Here is a 25,108-nt window from a genome sequence, read left to right as displayed (position 1 = left end):
CTCTAGATAATTCTCTAATTTCATGATTCCTGTTATACAGGCAAGTTCTCCAGGAGCAGACGCAGCAAAAAAATCCCACAACATTCTGGATCCTCCGCCATGCTTAACTATTGGCAGGATGTTCTTTTCCTTATAAGCTTCACTACGCCGTCTGTAAACAAACTGTTGCTTTGCATTGCCAAAAAGGTCTATTTTTATTTCATCTTTCCACAGAACATTTTCCCAGAAGGATTGTGGTTCCTTTTTATGTCTTTTGTTCAGTAAAGAGAATTTTGTTTACTTACCGTAAATTCTTTTTCTTATAGTTCCGACATGGGAGACCCAAACCATGGGTGTATAGCTTCTGCCTCCGGAGGACACACAAAGTACTACACTCAAACGTGTAGCTCCTCCCTCCGGGCTATATACACCCCCTGGATGACAATCTAACCAGTTCAGTGCAAAAGCTGAAGGAGGACATCCACCCATAAGTAGAGATAGAGTAAAACTCGGAAGAACCGGAACTCTGTCTACTAACAACAGCCGGTGAAACACACGGAACAAAAAACTGCCAACAGGCAACAGGGAGGGTGCTGGGTCTCCCATGTCGGAACTATAAGAAAAAGAATTTACGGTAAGTAAACAAAATTCTCTTTTTCTTTATCGTTCCTTATGGGAGACCCAAACCATGGGACGTTCCAAAGCAGTCCATGGGTGGGAAATAGACCAAACTGAGAAGTAGGCAAAACCTAACTTCACAAATGGGCGACAGCCGCCTGAAGAATGCGTCTGCCCAAGCTCGCATCTGCCGAAGCATGAGCATGCACTTGATAGTGCTTCGAAAAAGTGTGCAGACTGGACCACATGGCAGCCTGACAAACCTGCTGAGCCGTAGCCTGGTGCCTGAAAGCCCAGGAGGCACCGACAGCTCTGGTCGAGTGCGCCTTAATCCCTGGCGGGGGAGGCACCTGAGAACACTGGTAGGCATCGATGATAGCCGACCTGATCCAACGAGCTAGGGTCGGTTTAGAAGCAGCGAGACCCTTGCGCTGACCAGTGGTTAGCACAAAAAGTGAGGTGCACTGCCTAAAAACGGCGGTGCGTGACACATAGATTCGGAGCGCCCGCACCAAATCTAAGGAGTGCAACGCCTTCTCAAAGCGATGCACAGGGGCCGGACAAAGAGAAGGCAATGAAATGTCCTGGTTAAGGTGGAAAGGAGACACCACCTTAGGGAGAAAGTCCGGAGTCGGACGAAGAACCACCTTGTCTTGGTGAAACACCAAAAAGGGGGATTCCGAAGAGAGCGCAGCCAAATCAGAAACTCTCCTGAGAGAAGTTATGGCTACTAGAAAAACAACTTTCTGTGAAAGTCTAAACAAGGGAACCTCCCTGAGAGGCTCAAAGGGGGGTTTCTGTAAGGCCGTGAGGACCAGATTAAGGTCCCAGGGATCCAAGGGCTGCCGGTAAGGAGGAATGATGTGAGATGCGCCCTGCATGAAGGTGCGCACCTGGGCCAGTCGGGCGATACGCCGCTGGAACAATACCGACAGAGCCGACACCTGTCCCTTGAGGGAATTGAGGGACAGTCCTAGCTGTAGACCGGACTGTAGAAAAGACAGGATGGTCGGCAAGGAGAACGGCCAAGGAGCATGGTCGGAAGAGCGACACCAGGACAGGAAAATCCTCCAAGTCCTGTGGTAAATCTTGGCCGAGGAAGACTTCCGAGCCTGAGTCATGGTGGAGATGACCTCAGAGGGAATGCCTGAAGCCGTCAGGATCCAGGACTCAAGAGCCACGCCGTCAATCTGAGAGCCGCAGAATTCTGGCGGAAGAACGGACCTTGAGAGAGAAGGTCTGGGCGGTCCGGGAGATGCCACGGCACCTCTACGGACAGACGGAGCAGGTCTGGGTACCAAGCTCGCCTGGGCCAGTCCGGAGCAATGAGTATGACTCGACGGCCCTCCATTCTGATCTTGCGCAGAACCCTGGGCAAGAGCGCTAGAGGGGGAAACACATAGGCCAGACGGAACTGAGACCAATCTTGAACCAGTGCGTCTGCTGCGAAGGCTTGAGGATCGTGAGAGCGAGCCACGTAAACCGGAACCTTGTTGTTGTGCCGGTATGCCATTAGATCCACTTCCGGAGTGCCCCACTTGCGGCAGATTGATCTGAACACTGACGGATGCAGGGCCCACTCGCCGCTGTCCACGGTTTGACGGCTGAGGTAATCGGCCTCCCAGTTTTCCACGCCTGGGATGTGGACTACAGATATGGTGGACTTGGAGTCCTCCGTCCACTGGAGGATTCGTTGAACCTCCAACATCGCCAGACGGCTGTGAGTCCCGCCCTGGTGATTGATGTAGGCAACCGCTGTCGCGTTGTCCGACTGAACTCGAATGTGTCTGCCCGCCAACAGGTGGTGAAAGGCTAGGAGAGCTAGAAACACAGCTCTGATCTCCAGCACATTGATCGAGAGGGCTGATTCGGACGGAGTCCAAGTGCCCTGTGCTCGGTGATGGAGAAATACTGCTCCCCAACCGGAGAGGCTGGCATCCGTGGTGAGGATCACCCAGGACGGAGTCAGGAAGGAGCGTCCCTGTGACAGAGAGAGGGGCCGAAGCCACCACTGAAGGGAGCTCCTGGTCTGTGACGACAGAGCCACCAGCCTGTGCAAGGAAGAGATCCGCTTGTCCCAACAGCGGGGAATGTCCAGCTGCAGGGGACGCAGATGGAACTGGGCAAAGGGAACCGCTTCCATTGACGCCACCATCTGACCCAGCACCTGCATGAGGTGTCTGATGGAATGACGGCGGTGCCTCAGCAGAGAGCGCACCGCCAGACGAAGGGACTGCTGTTTGACTAAGGGCAACTTGACAAGTGCCGGCAGAGTCTCGAATTGCATCCCTAGGTTCAAAAGCACCTGGGTCGGGGTCAGAGTGGACTTGGGCAGGTTGACAAGCCACCCGAACTGAACTAGCGTGGCGAGAGTGAGAGAGACACTCCGCTGGCAGTCTGCACTGGATGAGGCCTTGACTAGAAGGTCATCCAGGTAAGGAATCACTGCCAACCCCTGGAGGTACAGGACCGCAACCACTGCTGCCATGACCTTGGTGAATACTCGAGGGGCCGTGGCTAAGCCGAAGGGGAGAGCCACGAATTGGAAATGTTCCTCTCCGATTGCAAAGCGTAGCCAACGCTGGTGGCACATGCAGATAGGCATCTCTGATGTCGATGGATGCCAGAAAATCTCCTTGGGTCATTGAGGCAATGACCGATCTCAGAGATTCCATGCGAAAGTGCCGCACCTGAACATGCTTGTTGAGAAGCTTGAGATCCAGGATGGGCCGGAAGGAACCGTCCTTTTTGGGGACTAGAAAGAGGTTTGAGTAGAAACCGCTGAACCGTTCCCGGGCGGGAACCGGAACAATTACACCGTTGGCCTGCAGGGATGCCACGGCCTGAGAGAAGGCGGCGGCTTTGGAGCAGGGGGGGTGGACAGAAAAAATCTGTTTGGCGGGCTGGAAGAAAATTCTATCCTGTAGCCGTGGGAGATGATATCCCGCACCCACTGATCGGAGACGTGTTGAAACCACACGTTGCCAAAGTGGGAGAGCCTGCCACCGACCAAGGACGTTGCTGGCGCAGCCAGATAGTCAAGAGGAGGCTGCCTTAGTGGCAGCGGCTCCTCCGGTCTTTTGAGGACGCGGCTTTGCGCGCCAGTTGGATTTACGATCGCTGCGGTAGTGGACGAGGTCGAGGGCTTAGAGGATGACCAGTTAGAGGAACGAAAGGAACGAAACCTCGATTGGTTCCTGCCCTGGACAGGTTTCTTGGCTTTAGTTTGTGGCAAGGAAGTACTCTTCCCGCCAGTAGCTTCCTTAATTATGTCATCCAGCTGTTCCCCAAACAGCCGGGACCCAGCAAAGGGGAGACTCGCAAGGTACTTCTTAGAGGAAGCGTCTGCTTTCCACTCTCGAAGCCACAAGATCCTGCGGATCGCGAGGGAGTTAGCGGAGGCCACCGCCGTGCGGTGAGAAGCCTCCAGGATGGCAGACATGGCGTAGGATGCAAAAGCCGAAGCTTGAGAAGTTAAGGCATCCGTCTCAGGAATAGAGTCCCTGGTGAGGGAATGTATCTCCGTCAGAGAGGCAGAGACTGCCTTAAGAGCCCACACTGCCGCAAAAGACGGGGAGAACGAGGCTCCTGCCGCCTCATATACAGACTTGGCCAGAAGGTCAACCTGGCGGTCAGTGGGATCCTTAAGAGAAGTGCCATCAGCCACAGCTACGACTGTGCGGGCTGAGATTCTGGACACCGGAGGGTCTACCTTTGGGGACTGGGCCCATTCCTTAACCACCTCTGGTGGAAAAGGAAAACGGTCATCTGAACTACGCTTCGGAAAACGTTTGTCAGGACAGGCCCTGGGCTTGGTAACAGTGGTGTGAAAGCTGGAGTGGTTAAAAAACATACTCCTAGCTCTCTTAGGTGAGGTAAACTGGTGTATCTCTACCAGAGAGGGTTGTTCCTCTGACTCTTGTGGGTTGAGGTTCAGTACGGAGTTAATGGACGCAATCAAGTCACTAACATCCGCATCACCCTCAGACAAGTCAATGGGGTACATAGAGGTAGCGTCTGAGCCCACAGTAAACGAATCCTCCTCGCCCTGCACCTCGGCATGTGAATCAGAGCCGTGGGAAGAGGAAGGAGAAGGGTCCCTGCGTCTCCGTTTAGGGGGACGGGGTCCTAGGACATGCTCTGAGAGCTCCGCAGAGCTCGGAGCAGCAGAGGCACCCTGAGAAGGGGGCTGATGCATGGTCAGCAGTGTCCGGGACAGCTGCCCCATGGAGTCGGCAAAAGACTGGGAAATAGCTTGTGAAAAGGAAGCTACCCAAGCCGGGGGTTCAGCCACCGGGGCCGGAGCAGCCGGGGGGACCCCTGAGGAGGCTCCAGGCTGAGACACAACCATATTAGCACAGGCATCACAATGTGGGTATGTGCTTGGCTCTGGCAGAATGAGCTTACAAGCAGTGCATATAGCGTACATGTTTGCAGCCTTGCTTCGGGTGACAGACATGCTGCTGAGGTGGAAGCTCTGCAGTAGTAATACACTCCTATAGAATGCCCTGAGAGTGTAATAAAAGCCCACAACCGGAGGTTGTGGCTTACCAGCCCGCTCTCTGTGTGCCCTCCGGATTCCACAGCTCAAAGCCCCAGTGAAGCGTCAGCCTTCCTAAACAGCAGCAGCTGCAGCATCCAGCGCCATCCAGTGTAAGAACGCTGAGAAAATGGCGCTGGAAGGAGGAGGGGGGGCGGGTATGAGCCCAAGAGCGGGAAAACGGAGGGCCAGGGAGAGATACAGAGGAGGAAACATCTCCCCAGAGAGGAGTGTCCTCCCCTCTGCTGGCCGAGCGGTGGGCGGCGCCACGCTATGCATCCTGTATGCATGACATGCAGAGGAGCCGAAACTAGGCCCAAACTGAAGCCGGGGCCTAGATTTTAAAATGCGGCCGACGAGCAGGCACCTTCGGCGCGGTTCTCAGGGGAAACCCCCAGAACCGGCCGGAATTTACAGTAACGATAAAACACATACTGTCCCCCTAATAAAAGTACCCGGGACCCCTGAAAAACGTCTCAATACTTAGCTTTGAGATGCAGGGCCAGTCCCTGAGGGGGGGTGAACGCTCCTTCCAGCAGAAACCAGACAGGGCTGTGGATGGAGACCGGTCTTCTGCAAGCAGAGAGGACCGAGACGGCTCCCACTTCAACCCAGAGCCTCTCAGAGGATGTGAAGGAGCGCGGCATGTGAAGGGACATGCCGGGAGTCCAGACTGGACCCGCTTTTCTTCCAAATCTTTAAAATTAAAATAAAAATGAAAAAAATATCAGAGAATGCAAGTGTGTGTGACCTCCTGAAACCCAAAGCATTGAACTGGTTAGATTGTCATCCAGGGGGTGTATATAGCCCGGAGGGAGGAGCTACACGTTTGAGTGTAGTACTTTGTGTGTCCTCCGGAGGCAGAAGCTATACACCCATGGTTTGGGTCTCCCATAAGGAACGATAAAGAAAATGTTTTTTTCCTTGGCCTTTGCCCTCTCCTTAGTTTAGTGTATGGTGTATGGTACTTGTTGAAACCATGACCTCAGACTGTTCCAGGTTGGTCTACAGGTCTTCGGATGTTTCATGGAGTGTGTTTGTTTTTTTTTTTTTTTTTACACCAAACTTCGAAGATATCTCTTGTCAATTTTCCTCACTCCCCCACGTCCAGGGAAGTTCTTGATGGTTGCATGCTTGGCAAACTTCTTAATAACATTGTGCACTGTTGAAACTGGGATACCAAGGTCTTTGGAGGTGGCCTTATACACTTTGGAAGTCTTGTGTTTACTAATAAAAGCAGTTTTGATGTCTTTAGACAGCTCCTTTCTCTTCACCATCGTGACAAAAGTAATAGGGGCTACCATGTGGCTTTTTAAAACTGTGAAGTAATCATTTATTGGATAATTCATGTCCCATGGGCACCAAAAAATTGTCACAATTAATTCTCATTTGTGATTTTCCACAAGCAAGTAAAAATGTGTTTCTATACTTATTTAATGTAAAGGGTGCCAATCCCAGCGTCACAGCAGCTTTAGGTTTTTCTATTTTGCCCTTCCATTGTTTTTTGTTTAAAATTGTTGTTTATCATTTGCTCTTTTGTATTTCACACGAGTGCTCTATACAAAAAAAAGCAGTTTCACTTCATTTATTTTTTCAGTAACTATTCCACATTATGTACTTAAACTTCATGGGTGCCAATAATGATGAGCAGGACTGTACTTGTTATAAATCTGTCATTTTTTTATCTTGTCTAAAATTAAGAAAAAAATCCCCACAAGATTGAAAGGATCAGCAGCATTTAAGAACAGGTAAAAAAAAAAGGTGTCAGATGTTAAAGGGGTGATACGAAAACTAAAGGTCATTTTAATCTTAAATATTTCTTAAAAGGTAAAGGGGAGTTTTTTTCTGACAGGTGGCTTTTCTTATATGCCACTGGGCGCTCCATTTCTTATCTCCTTTCCCTTTGTGACATCTCCTAGTTGTACCTAATTTTGCTGGGTTATCACTCTGCACTGTACTGCAGTGATCGAGCATTGCATTGCAGTACAGTGTATCTGCGATCAGAGCACTGTGGTAAGTAAAAAAAAAATAATAATGTAAAAGTATTTTAAATTAAGAAAAAATAAAAATCACAAAATCTGCTTACTAATAGAGCTCCCGGCTAGACATAAAGAAATGCAGCTCAGAAGAGTGACACTTCTTTCCATCTTGGCTAAGAACATCTCTTCTCAGTCCCTCACGGACCTCCATCGATTCTTGATATCCTGCACAGAGAAGCAAAAAAGAAAACCAATTAGATACAAACAAAATTTTGAAGACAAAACCAAAAACACTGCAAAAAAGTAGCATTCGAAAAAAACCACAGGTGCTATCTGCAGAGCATAATATTTTTTTTATTTAAAGGGAACCAAACATCAGCATTTTCCTATATAAGGTGCAGCCAGTGCAGTACTGGCACTATCAGGCACAGTGTGTACATACCATTAGTGGGCAGCTCGGGTGTTTAGGCTGTGAAATTCAACTTTATAAAGTTTGAAAATTCATGCACTTTTTGATTGACGTGTGCACCTCGCTGCTAATGTACGGGCGGGTTATGCACGTGTATCCCCGCCCCTGCTCCTCCCTCCCTCTGGCCGTATGTAAATTTCAAATCTTCAGTTACACGGCGTCGGATTTAGCGCCTGCGCATAGCGCTCACCTCTGGCGCCATGTTTCTGAAGCCCACAGTATTATGGTGCATGAGACGTGCTCCCGCGGTCACAACAGATCTTAAGAAGCGAGGGTGCATGCGCCGCTCTCTCATGTACCATAATACTGTGGGGTTCAGAAACATGGCGCCGGAGATGAGCGCTATGCGCAGGCGCTAACTCCGACGCCGTGTAACTGAAGATTAGAAATTTACATACGGCCAGTGAGAGGGAGGAACAGGCCCGGACATTAGCAGCAAAGGTGCACACGTCAATCAAAAAGTGCATGAATTTTCAAACTTTATAAAGTTGAATTTCACAGCCTAAACACCCGAGCTGCCCACTAATGGTATGTACACACTGTGCCTGATAGTGCGGTGTGGGATAATTGGGGATCTGTAGATGACGCACGGTTTTGGGGATCTGGGACTACCAGCCCCCTCATCCTTAGCAATACACCCATGTACTGGGTGTATTCTGAAAGAGGAGAAGGGTGGTAGTCACATTTACAACACTTTAGCCACTACATTACAGTCCCTCCCTGGAGTGTTTATACTAAATATGACTACAGCCCCCATCATCCTTCAGAATACACCCATTGATACAATACATTCTGAAGGCTGATGATGGGGGTTGTGTTCCCCTTCAGTGTATTTTTTCACCTATTAAGAACCCTTTATTCAACTGATAATTTTGTCAGGGTCAGATCACTGATTGGTGGAGGCAGCTCTGCAGCAATCAGCATCCAGCCCTGCAGAGGAGGAGGAGAAGGATCGCTCTTCTCTTTCTCCTCTATCTTAAAAATAGTCTCCACCTGCTGAGGAGAACAAAATCTGAGCCCTTTGCGATCTCTATCTGCGCCTGCGCTGCTTCCGACTTGATGGACTACAGGAAAATGGATGCAGAGGCTTCCGCACCCATTTTCCTGAAGTCCACCAAGTCGAAGGCAGTGCAGGCGCAGATAGAGATCTCGGTTCTCAGACCTGTGGCGCCCGCCTCCACAGTTATTTGCCAGCAGATCCATGGTACCCTCCTTAAGCCAGCCACCATGACACTCCAGCTACGGGCCTACAGCAAAGCCACCGCTGCAGGAAGCAGGTGACAGTGGTGGCGCAAGCCTCCTGCGACTCTGCTCCACCGCTGCAGCACTCCCCCCCCCCCGGCGACAGCAGCGGCCCCAGCCTCCTGTGACTCCGCTCCACCGCTCCTCGGTAAACTAGATTCAGTTTTTAAGACGCACCCCTATTTTCCACTCAATTTTGAGGAAAAAAAAAAGTGCGTCTTACAAAGCTAAATATACTTACCGACCATCGATGTATATGTACATCTAGCAATTGTGTTGGGGTATTAGCGCTGTACCCAGCGCGATTGCCGCTGGGGACTCTTGCTTTTCTGACAGCTGATCTCCAGCCCTCACAGCCAGGGACGGTCTCCACACTGTCCCTGGCTCTTTAACCCTCTAAATGCTGGACTTGATATCGAATGCGGCACTTTGGGATTTGGGAGAGGGATCATGCTCCTTCTCCCCTCCAATCGGGCCCTCCGTGATGTAATTGCGAGGGTCTGATCGTCATCATGGTAGGACTTCCAGGTCACCTTACTACAGGAAGCCTGAGGGATCATGGCTCCAGAACGATTACTCAGGCTTTCACAGCGCAGCTCTGGCAGCTACACTGTACTGTAGTGATCGAGCATTACAGTACAATGTATCGGCAATCAGAGCACTATAGGGTAATGTCTCGTTGAAGGACTAAATTAAAAAGTAAAAAAAAACAAAAAAAACAAAAAAAAAGTAAAATTGTTTTATCAAAAATCATAAAATAAAGAACAAAAAAATATTCCAATAGTGTTATTTGTGTAAAAAAATAAACAAAAAGTGCACATATTTGGTATCACCGAGTCCATAAGAAGCCGATCTATAAAACCATCACAGTAGTTAACCCAACCGTTAACCATAAAAAAAGTAGCAAAAACTGTCTTTTCATTAAACTGCTGACAAAAATTGGAATAAAACACGATCAAAAAGTTATACATAAAAATGGTACAGCTGAAAACGTCATCTTGTCCCACAAAAGAAGGGAATTTTGTTACTTACCGTAAATTCCTTTTCTTCTAGCTCCAATTGGGAGACCCAGACGATTGGGTGTATAGCTACTGCCTCCGGAGGCCACACAAAGCACTACACTTAAAAGTGTAAGGCCCCTCCCCTTCTGCCTATACACCCCCCGTGGGATCACGGGCTCCTCAGTTTTAGTGCAAAAGCAAGAAGGAGGAAAGCCAATAACTGGTTTAAAAACAAATTCAATCCGAAGAACATCGGAGAACTGAACCATTTAACATGCACAACATGTGTACCCGGAAAAACAAAAATCCCTAAGACAACAGGGCGGGTGCTGGGTCTCCCAATTGGAGCTAGAAGAAAAGGAATTTACGGTAAGTAACAAAATTCCCTTCTTCTTTATCGCTCCTAATTGGGAGACCCAGACGATTGGGACGTCCAAAAGCAGTCCCTGGGTGGGTAAAATAACACCTCGTGACAGGACCGTAAAAACAGTCCCTTCCTACAGGTGGGCAACCGCCGCCTGAAGGACTTGTCTACCTAGGCTGGCGTCCGCCGAAGCGTAGGTATGCACCTGATAATGCTTGGTGAAAGTGTGCAGACTCGACCAGGTAGCCGCCTGGCACACCTGCTGAGCCGTAGCCTGGTGCCGTAATGCCCAGGACGCACCCACGGCTCTGGTAGAATGGGCTTTCAGCCCTGAGGGAACCGGAAGCCCAGCAGAACGGTAGGCATCAAGAATTGGTTCCTTGATCCACCGAGCCAAGGTGGATTTGGAAGCTTGCAACCCTTTACGCTGACCAGCGACAAGGACAAAGAGTGCATCCGAGCGGCGCAGGGGCGCCGTGCGGGAAATGTAGATTCTGAGTGCTCTCACCAGATCCAACACATGCAAATCCTTCTCACATTGATGAACTGGATGAGGACACAAAGAGGGTAAGGAGATATCCTGATTGAGATGAAAGGGGGATACCACCTTAGGGAGAAACTCCGGAATCGGGCGCAGAACCACCTTGTCCTGGTGAATCACCAGGAAGGGAGATTTGCATGAGAGCGCTGCTAGCTCGGACACTCTCCGAAGCGAGGTGACCGCTACTAGAAAAGTCACCTTCTGTGAAAGTCGAGAAAGGGAAACATCCCTCATAGGCTCGAAAGGCGGCTTCTGGAGAGCAACTAGAACCCTGTTCAGATCCCAGGGCTCTAACGGCCGCTTGTAAGGAGGGATGATATGACAAACCCCTTGCAGGAACGTGCGTACCTGAGGAAGCCGTGCTAGTCGCTTCTGAAAAAATACAGATAGCGCTGAGACTTGGCCTTTAAGGGAGCTGAGCGACAAACCTTTTTCCAAACCGGATTGTAGAAAGGAAAGAAAAGTAGGCAATGCAAATGGCCAGGGAGAAACTCCCTGAGCAGAACACCAAGATAAGAATATCTTCCACGTCCTGTGGTAGATCTTGGCGGAGGTTGGTTTTCTAGCTTGTCTCATGGTGGCAATGATGTCTTGAGATAATCCTGAATACGCTAGGATCCAGGACTCAATGGCCACACAGTCAGGTTCAGGGCAGCAGAATTCCGATGGAAAAACGGCCCTTGAGACAGCAAGTCTGGTCGGTCTGGTAGCGCCCACGGTTGGCCTACCGTGAGATGCCACAGATCTGGGTACCACGACCTCCTCGGCCAGTCTGGAGCGACGAGGATGGCGCGGCGGCAGTCGGACCTGATCTTGCGCAGCACTCTGGGCAACAGTGCCAGAGGTGGGAACACATAAGAGAGCCGGAACTGCGACCAATTTTGAACTAAGGCGTCTGCCGCCAGAGCTCGGTGATCGTGAGACCGCGCCATGAAGACTGGGACCTTGTTGTTGTGTCGGGACGCCATTAGGTCGACGTCCGGCGTCCACCAGCGGCGACAGATCTCTTGAAACACGTCCGGGTGAAGAGACCATTCCCCTGCGTCCATACCCTGGTGACTGAGAAAATCTGCTTCCCAGTTGTCCACGCCTGGGATGTGAACTGCTGATATGGTGGATGCCGTGTCTTCCACCCACGTCAGAATTCGCCGGACTTCCTGGAAGGCTTGCCGACTGCGTGTTCCTCCTTGGTGGTTGATGTATGCCACCGCTGTGGAGTTGTCCGACTGAATTCGGATCTGCTTCCCTTCCAGCCACTGCTGGAAGGCTTGTAGGGCAAGATACACTGCTCTGATTTCCAGAACATTGATCTGAAGGGTGGACTCTTGCTGAGTCCACGTACCCTGAGCCCTGTGGTGGAGAAAAACCGCTCCCCACCCTGACAGACTCGCGTCCGTCGTGACCACCGCCCAGGATGGGGGTAGGAAGGACTTTCCCTTTGACAATGAGGTGGGAAGAAGCCACCACTGAAGAGATTCCTTTGCCGCCTGAGAAAGGGAGACGTTCCTGTCGAGGGACGTCGACTTCCCGTCCCATTGGCGTAGAATGTCCCACTGTAGTGGACGCAGATGAAACTGCGCGAAAGGGACTGCCTCCATTGCTGCTACCATCTTCCCTAGGAAGTGCATGAGGCGTCTCAAGGGGTGTGACTGGTCTTGAAGGAGGGATCGCACCCCTGTCTGTAGTGAACGCTGTTTGTCCAGCGGAAGCTTCACTATCGCTGAGAGAGTATGAAACTCCATGCCAAGATATGTCAGCGATTGGGTCGGGGTCAGATTTGACTTGGAAAAGTTGATGACCCACCCGAAACTCTGGAGAGTCTCCAGTGCAACGTCCAGGCTGTGTTGGCATGCCTCTTGAGAGGGAGCCTTGACAAGCAGATCGTCTAAGTAAGGGATCACAGAGTGTCCCTGAGAGTGCAGGACTGCTACTACTGCTGCCATGACCTTGGTGAAGGCCCGTGGGGCTGTCGCCAGACCGAAAGGCAGAGCTACGAACTGAAGGTGTTCGTCTCCTATAACGAACCGTAGAAAACGCTGATGCTCTGGAGCAATCGGCACGTGGAGATAAGCATCCTTGATGTCTATTGATGCTAGGAAATCTCCTTGAGACATTGAGGCGATGACGGATCGGAGGGATTCCATCCGGAACCGTCTGGTTTTTTACGTACTTGTTGAGAAGTTTTAGGTCCAGAACGGGACGGAAGGATCCGTCCTTTTTTGGCACCAGAAACAAATTGGAGTAAAAACCGTGACCTTGCTCCTGAAGAGGAACAGGGATCACCACACCTTCTGCCTTGAGAGTGCACACCGCCTGCAGAAGAGCATCGGCTCGGTCGGGAGGCGGAGACGTTCTGAAGAATCGAGTTGGAGGACGAGAACTGAACTCTATCCTGTACCCGTGGGACAGAATGTCTCTCACCCAACGGTCTTGGACCTGTGGCAGCCAAATGTCGCCAAAGCGGGAGAGCCTGCCACCGACCGAGGATGCGGAGAGAGGAGGCCGAACGTCATGAGGAAGCCGCCTTGGTAGCGGGTCTTCCGGCTGTCTTTTTTGGGCGTGACTGAGCCCGCCAAGAATCTGAGTTCCTCTGATCCTTTTGAGTCCTTTTGGACGAGGAGAATCGGGACCTGCCCGAGCCTCGAAAGGACCGAAACCCCGACTGTCCCCTCCTCTGCTGGGGTTTGGTTTGTCTGGGCTGAGGTAAGGATGAATCCTTACCCTTGGACTGTTTAATGATCTCATCCAACCGCTCACCAAACAGTCGGTCACCAGAGAATGGCAAACTGGTTAAGCACTTTTTGGAAGCAGAATCTGCCTTCCATTCCCTTAACCACAAGGCTCTGCGTAAAACCACAGAGTTGGCGGACGCCACTGCCGTACGGCTCGTAGAGTCCAGAACCGCATTAATCGCGTAAGACGCAAATGCAGACATTTGAGAGGTTAAGGATGCCACCTGCGGCACAGATGCCCGTGTGACAGTGTCAACCTGTGTAAGACCAGCTGAAATAGCTTGGAGTGCCCATACGGCAGCGAATGCTGGAGCAAACGACGCGCCGATAGCTTCATAGATGGATTTCAACCAGAGCTCCATCTGTCTGTCAGTGGCATCTTTAAGTGCAGCCCCATCCTCCACTGCAACTATGGATCTAGCCGCAAGCCTGGAGATAGGGGGATCCACCTTGGGACACTGGGTCCAGCCTTTGACCACGTCAGGAGGAAAGGGATAACGTGTGTCCTTAAGCCGTTTGGAGAAACGTTTATCTGGATAAGCGTGATGTTTCTGGACTGACTCTCTAAAGTCAGAGTGGTCCAGAAAAGAACTCAATTTACGCTTGGGATATCTGAAATGGAATTTCTCCTGCTGTGAAGCTGATTTCTCCACCGGAGGAGCTGGGGGAGAAATATCCAGCATTCTATTGATGGACGCTATAAGATCATTCACTATGGCGTCCCCATCCGGCGTATCCAAGTTGAGAGCAGTCTCAGGATCAGAATCCTGATCAGCTACCTCCGCCTCATCACACAGAGAGCCTTCCTGCTGGGACCCTGACCAGTGTGATGAAGTCGAGGGCCGCTCATAGCGAGCTCGCTTAGGCTGTCTGGGACTGTCGTCCGTGTCCGAACCGTCCCACTGGGATGCATGGGACACCCCCGGAGCCCGGGGCTGTTCCAACAGAGGGGGACCAGGGAGCAATGATTGAACAGTGCCCATGGTCTGAGTTACTGGTCTAGACTGCAACGTTTCTAGAATTCTAGTCATAGTCACAGACAATCTATCAGCGAAAGCTGCAAACTCTGTCCCCGTCACCTGGACAGTATTCACAGGTGGTTCTCCCTGGGTCACCTCTAGCAGAGGCCCCGGCCGAGCAGTTGCCACAGGGGCCGAGCACTGCACACAGTGGGGGTCAGTGGAACCTGCCGGTAAAGAAGCCTCACATGCGGTACAAGCAGCATAGAAAGCCTGTGCCTTGGCACCCTTGCTTTTTGCGGATGACATGCTGTTGTCTCCTCTGAGCAATCTAGGAGGGTATATAGCCAGGAAGCACCAGCGACCGTACAGTGCAATGTATAGCTTACAAGCATAAAAATACAAATGTACACTTCGGCACTAGTGGGTTCAGCACCAGAGGCGCCACTTACCGCCCGCTCAAACGCGGGTGTGTGGTCGCCAGAATCCCGTGTCTGGGTCTCCCAAAACTTGTCTCCCCTCTCCAGCTCAGACTGCACACAGGAATGGCTGACGGCGTTCTGTGAAGAGGGGCGGACCGTGGGCGTGCCTCAGACAAAGTGCGGGAAACTGGTGTCCCACTGTGCCCAGTGTGAGGGCTGGAGTATGTAAAGTAGACTCCAGCCCTCTGTGCTGACATTCTGCACAGCGTCCCGCCCTTCCCCTGACTGGCAGGCCTGGGGGCGGGAACGAAACGAAACTAGGCCGCAAAAGCCGGGGACTCGAGTAATAAGCGCGGCCGTCATACATGCACGGCCAGCGCGGAAGTCCCCGGCGCACCACAAGTCCCAGCCGCGCCGCAGCAAACTGACAGCAGCGGCCGGCGCGGCAGTTCCAAATACATATACTCCTTCAGCAGAGCTGTAGTGAGCAGTGGCACAAGCGTGCGCGCTGTTGTCCCCGGCGCACTAACACACCCAGCAATGCTGCAGTGTGTCTGCGTCTGTGTGGGGACACAGAGTACCTTGATGAAGCAGGGTCCTGTCCCTGACGATACTCAGCTCCATATGCAGCAGATCCTTTCAGGGGCTGTGGATGAAGCACGGTCTCAGTGCCTGGAGACCGGTAAAATCCCACTTCACCCAGAGCCCTAAGGGGGATGGGGAAGGATGCAGCATGTGGGCTCCAGCCTCCGTACCCGCAATGGGTACCTCAACCTTAACAAACACCGCCGACAAAAGTGGGGTGAGAAGGGAGCATGCTGGGGGCCCTATATGGGCCCTCTTTTCTTCCATCCGACAAAGTCAGCAGCTGCTGCTGACTAAACAGTGGAGCTATGCGTGGATGTCTGACCTCCTTCGCACAAAGCATGAAAACTGAGGAGCCCGTGATCCCACGGGGGGTGTATAGGCAGAAGGGGAGGGGCCTTACACTTTTAAGTGTAGTGCTTTGTGTGGCCTCCGGAGGCAGTAGCTATACACCCAATCGTCTGGGTCTCCCAATTAGGAGCGATAAAGAAAACAAGCCGCCATACAGCTCCATGAGCGAAAAATTAAGTTATAGCTCTTAGAATACAGCCATGCAAAAACTTTTTTTGTCTATAAAATAGTTTTTATGGTATAAAAGCAGCAAAACATAAAAAACCCCCACAAATATAATATCTAATATATAAAGGTGTGTGTGTGTGTGTGTGTGTGTGTGTGTCTGTCTCCGCTAAAGGAATCCGCACAGTTGCATTTACAATCACAAAATTTTACACAGACGCCTCATGTGACTCGGGGAACTTCATACACTGTTTTGACAAGAAAATGTAATACTGGGCTTTACAGTTACTCTCCATAAAACATGCCTCCATTAAAGTGAATGGAGCTGCAAGCTACAGGCTATTAATAGGATCTATGATTGATTGCTATAGGAACAAAGAATATTCATAGTATAAGAAGCTTATGTGTGAGGTAATATATCGGTGGAAAGACGGATAGAGAGAGACAGACTGACAGACAGACAAAGAGGCACACAGAAAAAGAGACAAAGACAGATAGGGGAAAAAAAGCCAGACAGACAGAAAGACAGACTGGGAAAGAGACAGACAAAGACAGACAGGGAAAGAGACAAAGACAGACGGGGAGAGGGACAGACGGGGAGAGGGACAGACGGGGAGAGGGACAGACGGGGAGAGGGACAGAGGGACCGTTACTATCCCGGGCAACGCCGGGTACTACAGCTAGTCTAATATATAAAGCTGAGTGTATATGTATATATATATATATATATATATATATATATATATATATATATATATATATATATATGTGTATGTATGTGTATATGTCCGCTAAAGGAATCCGCACCGTCGCATTTACAATCAAAATTTTGCATAGATGCTTCATGTGACTCAGGGCACGTCATAGACTATGTTTTGACAGGAAAATTTAACTCCGCGCTTTACAGTTACTCTCCAAAACACCTGCCTCTAGTAAAGTGAATGGAACTGCGACCTACAGCCTATTAACAGCTCTGATTGGTTGCTATAGGAAGGAAAGTGTTATTATAAGAAGCTTCTGTGTGAGGTAATAAGATGTCGGTGGGGAGACGGATAGAGAGACAGAGACAGACAGACAGACATAGGCACAGACAGGGAAAGAGACAGAGACAAGCAGACAGACAGATAGGAATAAAAAGCCAGATAGACCGAAAGACAGACAGAAAGACACACGGGGAAAGAGACAGACAGACAGAGGTAGAAAGGGAAAAAGGCAGACAGGCAGGGAAAGAGACAGACAGAGAAAGAGACAGACGGAGAAAGACAGAGCTAGAATGAGACAGGCAGGGAAAGAGACTGACAGACAGACACAGAGAGAGAGAGACAGACAAAGACAGAGAGTCACAGACAACAGAAAAGGGGGGAGCCTGCACTGCTTGAGAATGGCATGCAAATAATTAAAAGTGAAAATTCACATATTATTCCATCTGTACTATAATGCAAAATGAGATTTTTAGCAAATTGATCAATTTTTTGAGCCCTTTTGCCACGTCACAGCAAATCTCGATAGGGGGGTCCTACTCTATATTTAATATTTACATTGTGCCATGCGGCCTCCTAAATTCATTAAAAGCAGAACCATATTAAAGCAACACTATCTTGTTTTTTCTTCATTGAATTGGTCGGTGGCTGACCCCCACTTTACCGTGCACCCCAAATTCGGGTTGTATTCCATCTGTCCTGATTTTGGCAATTGGTGGCTGTTCACATGCGGCCATCAAACCCTGTCCACAGGCTATTTACTACAAGCAACATATTTGCTTGGGCCTGTCCCGCCCACAGCCATGATTCAGTCATGGGTACAGGATTGAAAAGCACCAGGTAGGTGCTGCTATAAGTAGTTCTATTTTTTTCATATATGAGGCCATATGGTACATTTTAAATAAAAATATTTTAGAGTAGGACTGCCCCAAAGAGATTTGCTGTCACGTGGCGCTGTAGGTCAAGAAATTGCAATTTTTTGCCAAAAATCTCAAATTTTAATAATAAGTACAGTTTGGAATTTTTAGTGCAGTAGTGCACATTTAGTGCTGGTTATATCTTGTTTTTTCTTCAGACACACAAACAGACACAGACACAGAGACAAGCGGACAGAGACAAGCGGACACAGAGGCAAGCGGACACAGAGGCAAGCAGACACAGAGGCAAGCAGACACAGAGGCAAGCAGAAACAGAGGCAAGCAGACACACAGGCAAGCAGACACGGAGGCAAGCAGACACGGAGGCAAACAGACTGGGAGACAAACAGACTGGGAGACAAACAGACTGGGAGACAAACAGACTGGGAGAGAGACTGTTACTATCCCGGGCAACGCCGGGTACTACAGATAGTAATTATATATATGGCAATGAAGATGTAGACCAGCTCACCTGTGACAGCTCTGAATGAATAGTTCCTCCTGTTATCCTGAAAGGTGCACGGATCCAGACCGGGAGTAGATCTTAAATCAATGTATAAAAAGAAAAAAGGATCCAGCAATTATCAAGAGGTCCAGTTGGCATAAAACGTTACATTTTTTAATTTTTCTTCCAATAAATTCAACAGCTGTAAATAATAAATGGTAGGAAAAGGTGCGTTATGGACAACCCATTTCGGCGGTATAAACCGCCTTCTTCACGGTCCAAGCTAAAACTGATCTGAAGGTGTGCTAGGGCTCCTATAAGAACAATTGATTGCAGTCAAGCTGTAATCGAAAATCTTCACAGGTGTTGCAATCGAATGGAGAGCACCCTAGTGGCAGCCGTTGAAATAACGCATCACATGATAATACAGAAAATAGCACAAAAAACAACACTACAAGCATAGCCTGTAGAAAGATACAACAAAGAATACAAAAAAATACATATAAATGTACAGAAAAAAATCTATTATAATAAAACCATTAACGATGCAATGCATTTTAAGTAATGGAGAGTAAAAATGTAAGCAATAAACACATGATTTTTATGAGTGATTTTTATGAAATAACATGAAAGATCCGAATAAAAAAACTGTAATGAATATATTAACATTATGACCAACAATAGATCAGGACAAAAGGATCAAATTCAAAAACTGACCAAAAACACTTTCAATATATCGCAAAATCCATCCTGCTATTAAAACCATGTGGTGTTCTAGTATCTAATGTGAACATCCACTTGTTCTCTCTGGCCAAAACTTTTTTCTGCAAATCTCCCCCTCTCTCCAGTTTGAAAACTTTCTCTATGCCTATGAAAGAAAATCCTTTCAGGTCACCTGCATGTACTTTATTAAAGTGGTGAGTTTTCTTCATCTTCATGACTCTGTAAATTGTAGATTCACATTGAAGGCATCAAAACTATGAATTAACACATGTGGAATGAAATACTTAAAGTGTGAAACAACTGAAAATATGTCTTATATTCTAGGTTCTTCAAAGTAGCCACCTTTTGCTTTGATTACTGCTTTGCACACTCTTGGCATTCTCTTGATGAGCTTCAAGAGGTAGTCACCGGAAATGGTCTTCCAACAGTCTTGAAAAAGTTCCCAGAAATGCTTAGCACTTGTTGGCCCTTTTCCCTTCACTCTGTGGTTCAGCTCACCCCAAACCATCTCGATTGGGTTCAGGTCTGGTGACTGGAGGCCAGGTCATCTGGCGTATTACTTCATCACTCTCCTTAGTCAAATAGCCCTTACACAGCCTGGAGGTGTGTTTGGGGTCATTGTCCTGTTGAAAAATAAATGATGGTCCAACTAAATGCAAACCGGACGGAATAGCATGCCGCTGCAAGATGCTGTGGTAGCCATGCTGGTTCAGTATGCCTTCAATTTTGAATAAATCCCCAACAGTGTCACCAGCAAAGCACCCCCACACCATCACACCTCCTCCTACATGCTTCACGGTGGGAACCAGGCATGTAGAGTCCATCCGTTCACCTTTTCTGCGTCGCACAAAGACACGGTGGTTGGGTCCAAAGATCTCAAATTTGGACTCATCAGACCAAAGAACACCTTTCCACTGGTCTAATGTCCATTCCTTGTGTTCTTCAGCCCAAACAAGTCTCTTCTGCTTGTTGCCTGTCCTTAGCAGTGGTTTCCTAGCAGCTATTTTACCATGAAGGCCTGCTGCACAAAGTCACCTCTTAACAGTTGTTCTAGAGATGTGTCTGCTGCTAGAACTCTGTGTGGCATTGACCTGGTCTCTAATCTGAGCTGCTGTTAACCTGCAATTTGAGGCTGGTGACTCGGATAAACTTATCCTCCGCAGCAGAGGTGACTCTTAGTCTTCCTTTCCTGGGGCGGTCCTCATGTGAGCCAGTTTCTTTGTAGCGTTTGATGTTTTTTGCCACTGCACTTGGGGACACTTTCAAAGTTTTCCCAATTTTTCGGACTCACTGACCTTCATTCCTTAAAGTAATGATGGCCACTGGTTTTTCTTTACTTAGCTGCTTTTTTTCTTGCCATAATACAAATTCTAACAGTCTATTCAGGAAGACTATCAGCTGTGTATCCATCACACTTCTGCACAACACAACTGAAGATCCCAACCCCATTTATAAGGCAAGAAATCCCACTTATTAAACCTGACAGGGCACACCTGTGAAGTGAAAACCATTTCCGGTGACTACCTCTTGACGCTCATCAAGAGAATGCCAAGAGTGTGCAAAGCAGTAATCAAAGCAAAAGGTGGCTACTTTAAAGAACCTAGAATATAAGACATTTTCAGTTGTTTCACACTTTTTTGTTAAGTATTTAATTCCACATGTGTTAATAGCTTTGATGCCTTCAATGTGAATCTACAATTTTCAGAGTCATGAAAATAAAGAAAACCCTTTGAATGAGGTGTGTCCAAACATTTGTTCTGTACTGTATATATATATATATTAATATATATGTATATATACTATATATATTGTAGTGGGTACGGAAAGTATTCAGACCCCTTTCAATTTTTCACTCTGTTTCATTGCAGCTATTTGGTAAATTCAAAAAAGTTCATTTTTTTTCTCATTAAGGGTATGTGCGCACGTTGCTTTTTACCTGCTTTTTACCTGCTTTTTTGCTGCTTTTTCTTCTGCGCTGTTTAATGCCAAAATGGATGTGTTCTTCTATTCAAGCAAAGTCTATGGGAATTTGGGTTTCTTGTTCACACTATGTTGTTCAAAATGCTGCCTTTTTGTGGCAGAACTTTGGTCAAAAACTCAGCTTTGCAGTGCAAAACCCAAATGGCAAAAACAATTGACATGTTGCTTCTTTGAAAAGCTGAGTTTTTGACCAAAGTTCTGCCTCAAAAAGGCAGCATTTTGAACAACATAGTGTGAACAAGAAACCCAAATTCCCATAGACTTTGCTTGAATAGAAGAACACATCCATTTTGGCATTAAACAGCGCAGAAGAAAAAGCAGCAAAAAAGCAGGTAAAAAGCAGGTAAAAAGCAACGTGCGCACATACCCTTAATGTAGACTCTGCACCCCATCTTCACAGAAAATAACAGAACTGTAGACATTTTTACAAATTTATTAAACAAGAAAAACTGAAATATCACACGGTCATAAGTATTCAGACCCCTTGCTCAGACACTCATTTAAAGGGTACTTTACATGCTACGACATCGCTAGTGATCTCATTAGCGATGTGAAATTCTAGATCGCAAGTGCGATCTTTAGAGATCGCACATAGGTTATTTTACGCATGTACGATCTCTAAAGATCGCACTTGCGATCTAGAATTTCACATCGATAATGAGATCGCTAGCGATGTCGTAGCATGTAAAGTAGCCTTAAGTCACATGCTGTACATTTACGGGTGATCCTCCTTGAGATGGTTCTACTCCTTCAGTGGAGTCCAGCTGTGTTTAAACTGATAGGACTTGATTTGGAAAGGCACACACCAGCGTATGGGTAAGTTCACACAGTGCGTTTTTCGGGTGCGTCTTTGCTCAGAAAACGCTGTGACATTGCTTCCCCAGCAAAGTCTATGAGTTTTCATTTTTGCTGTCTGCACACAGCGTTTTATTTAGCTGCATTTTTGTGCTGCACACAAAAACGCAGCATGTCAATTATTTTTGCGTTTTTCATTGCGTTTTCCACCCATTGAGTTGAATGAGATGTTCAAAAATGCAATGAAAAACGCAAATTGCAAATATAGCTGTGTTTTAGTGTGTTTCTATGACTAAAAACGCAGCTATAAACGCAAGGGGTGGGTAGTAAAGTGACATGTACAGGAAGAGGATTCCTTTTGTCAGTAAACACAGAAGCATGAATCCTCCCGGTACTGTCACCGCCGCTTCCACCTCCAGTCCTGTGCATGTCTGCTGACATGCGGCGCCATGGCCGGGTGGGAGGTGGAAGCAACTGTGAAATCAAAAGTGAACAGCAGAAAAAAAAAATGTCATACTCACGTGTCTGCAGACTCCCGGTGCCATGTCCGCTCCCAGCTCCTCTCCTGGTACCTCCGTTCCGGCTGTGTGCAGTGTCCCCGGGCACGTCCGATGGCTGCAGGACCTGGCGATGGATCACCTGATGCGGTCACCTGACGCGTCAGCTGATCGTAAGTCTCGCGGTGACGCCGGCGCCCGGCCGGCTTCACCTATCAGTTGATGCCGTTAGGAGACTTCATCACTGATTACCGGCAGCTCCTGGAGCGATCGGGCGGGATCAGATTCCGCTCCAGGAGCTGCCGGTAATCAGCACATAAGTGAGTATTTTTTTATTTTTTTTTTTGCACTGTTGCTTCAGCTGATTGTGTAAACGGCTTTAATACAATCAGCTGCTGTGTCATTTGATTCACATCCTTGAACCTGACACATCATCTGATCGCTTTGCCTTCCAGCAAACTGATCAGATGATATTGGATCCGGATTGGATGGCGCGGGACCCTTGACCCAGGATTAATGCAGAGGGGGGTTCTTTCTTTCAATAAAGATGGAGTCACTAATTGTGTTGTGTTTTATTTCTAATAAAAATATTTTTGTGTGTTTTTTTTTTATCTTTACTAGAAATTCATGGTGGCCATGTCTAATATTGGCGTGACACCATGAATTTCTGGCGTAGGGCTAGCTGATAATATACAGCTATCCCTAACCCTATTATTACCCAGCGAGCCAACCGTCACCAGGGCAGCAGGAAGAGTTGGATACAGCGCCAGAAGATGGCGCTTCTATGAAAGCGACATTTTCTGGGGTGGCTGTGGACTGCAATTCGCAGCGGGGGTGCCCAGAAAGCATGGGCACCCTGCATTGCGGATTCCAATCCTCAGCTGCCTAGTTGCACCTGGCTGGACTCAAAAATTGGGCAAAGCCCACGTCATTTTTTTTTTTTTAATTATTTCATGAAATTCATGAAATAATTAAAAAAAAAAAGGGCTTCCCTATATTTTTGGTTACCAGCCGGGTACAAATAGGCAGCTGGGGGTTGGGGACAGCCCGTACCTGCCTGCTGTACCTGGCTAGCATGCAAAAATATAGTGAACCCCATGTCATTTGGGGGAGGGGGAGGGCAAAAAAACTCCTGCATACAGTCCTGGATGGAGGATGCTGAGCCTTCTAGTTCTGCAGCTGCTGTCTGCTCTCCTGCATACACTATTGGATGGAGGATGCTGAGCCTTGTAGTTCTGCTCGCCCTGCCTCTCCCTCCAGCATACAGTCCTGGATTGAGCATGCTGAGCCTTGTAGTTCTGCAGCTGTCTGCTCTCCTGCATGCACTAGTGGAGAATGAAGAGCATATTGAAGAAGGAAATGACATCAGACTTTTTTCTTTTTTTTTCTTCAACAAACTTTAATGGCATTGTTCACTGATAAAAAACGCATAAAACCGCAGTGAGCAAATACGCAGCAAAACGCAGCAAAAAACGCACCAAATCGCGGTAAAAACGCACCTGCGTTTTTTTGCCACGGGTGCGTTTTTGTGCGTTTTTTTGCCGCAAAACGCACAAAAACGCAGCGTAAAAAAAACCGCAGTGTGTGAGCCTAGGCTATATAATACTTCACAGGTCACAGTGCATGTCAGGCCAAATGAGAATCATAAGGTCAAAGGAACTGTCCAACGAGCTTAGAGAGAGTTGTGGCAAGGCACAGATATGGCCAAGGATACAAACTAATTTATGCAGTAGTCAAGGTTCCTAGCAGCACAGTGGCCTCCACAATCCTTAAATGAAAGAAGTATGGGAACACCAGAACTTTTTCTAGACCTGGCCGTCGAACCAAACTGAGCAATCATGGACGAAGAGCCTTGGTGAGAGAGGTAAAGAACAACCTCAATATCACTGTGACTGAGCTCCAGAGATGCAGTAGGGAGATGGGAGAAAGTTGCACACAGTCAATCATCACAGGAGCCCTCTAACAGTCGGTCCTTTATGGTAGAGTGGCTCGACGGAAGCCTCTCCTCAGTGCAAAACATAAAAGCCCGCATAGAGTTTGGAAAAAAACACATTAAGGACTCCCAGACTATGAGAAATAAGATTCTCTGGTCTGATGAGACGAAGATAGACCTTTTTGGTGATCATTCTAAGCGGTATGTTTGGAGAAAACCAGGTACCTCATCATAGTGAAACATGGTGGATGCAGCATCATGCCAGGTTGGTGTTTTTCAGCTACAGGTACAGAACGACTGGTTGCAATTGAAGGAAAGGAATGTGGCTAAGTACATAGATATCCTGGAAAAAACCTCTTCCAGAGTGCTCTTGACCTCAGACTTGGCCAAAGGTTCACCTTCCAACAAGACAATGACCCTAAGCACACAGCTAAAATAACAAAGGAGTGGCTTCAGAACAACTCTGTGACCATTCTTGAATGGCCCAGCCAGTGCCCTGACCTAAAACCAATTGAGCATCTCTGGAGAGACCTGAAAATGACTGTCCACCAATATTCACTGTCCAACCTGACGGAACTGGAGAGGATCTGCAAGGAAGAATGGCAGAGGATCCCCAAATCCATGTGTGAAAAACTTATTACATCATTCCCAAGAAGACTCATGGCTGTATTAGCTCAAAAGAGTGCTTCTACTCAATACTAAGCAAAGGATCTGAATACTTAAATGACTACGTGATATTTCAGTTTTTCTTGTTTAAAAATTTGGAAAAATTTCAACATTTGTTTTTTTTTCTGTCAAGCTGGGGTGCAGAGTGTATATTAATGAGAAAAAAAAATGTTTTTTAATTTGACAAATGGCTGCAATGAAACAGGGAAAAATTTAAAGGGGACT

General features: G+C 48.1%; 1 long non-coding RNA gene across 2 annotated transcripts in view; it reads right to left on the bottom strand.

Annotated features, from left to right (window-relative positions):
• The window catches only part of LOC142290171 (uncharacterized), a 77,681-nt gene that overhangs the window by 978 nt on the left and 51,595 nt on the right, over nucleotides 1–25,108 (bottom strand). For both annotated transcript variants that reach the window (XR_012750230.1, XR_012750231.1), the window contains exons 3-4: nucleotides 18,317–18,387; nucleotides 7,224–7,341 (exon numbers count right to left, since the gene is read on the bottom strand). This is a non-coding gene — a long non-coding RNA (uncharacterized LOC142290171). The remainder of the gene's footprint in view (nucleotides 1–7,223; nucleotides 7,342–18,316; nucleotides 18,388–25,108) is intronic.

This window comes from Anomaloglossus baeobatrachus, chromosome 2 (genome assembly GCF_048569485.1).
Source record: "Anomaloglossus baeobatrachus isolate aAnoBae1 chromosome 2, aAnoBae1.hap1, whole genome shotgun sequence".
Taxonomy (NCBI): domain Eukaryota; kingdom Metazoa; phylum Chordata; class Amphibia; order Anura; family Aromobatidae; genus Anomaloglossus; species Anomaloglossus baeobatrachus.
The sequence above is the reverse complement of the archived record's forward strand: the minus strand, read 5'-3'. Positions and strand labels throughout refer to the sequence as shown.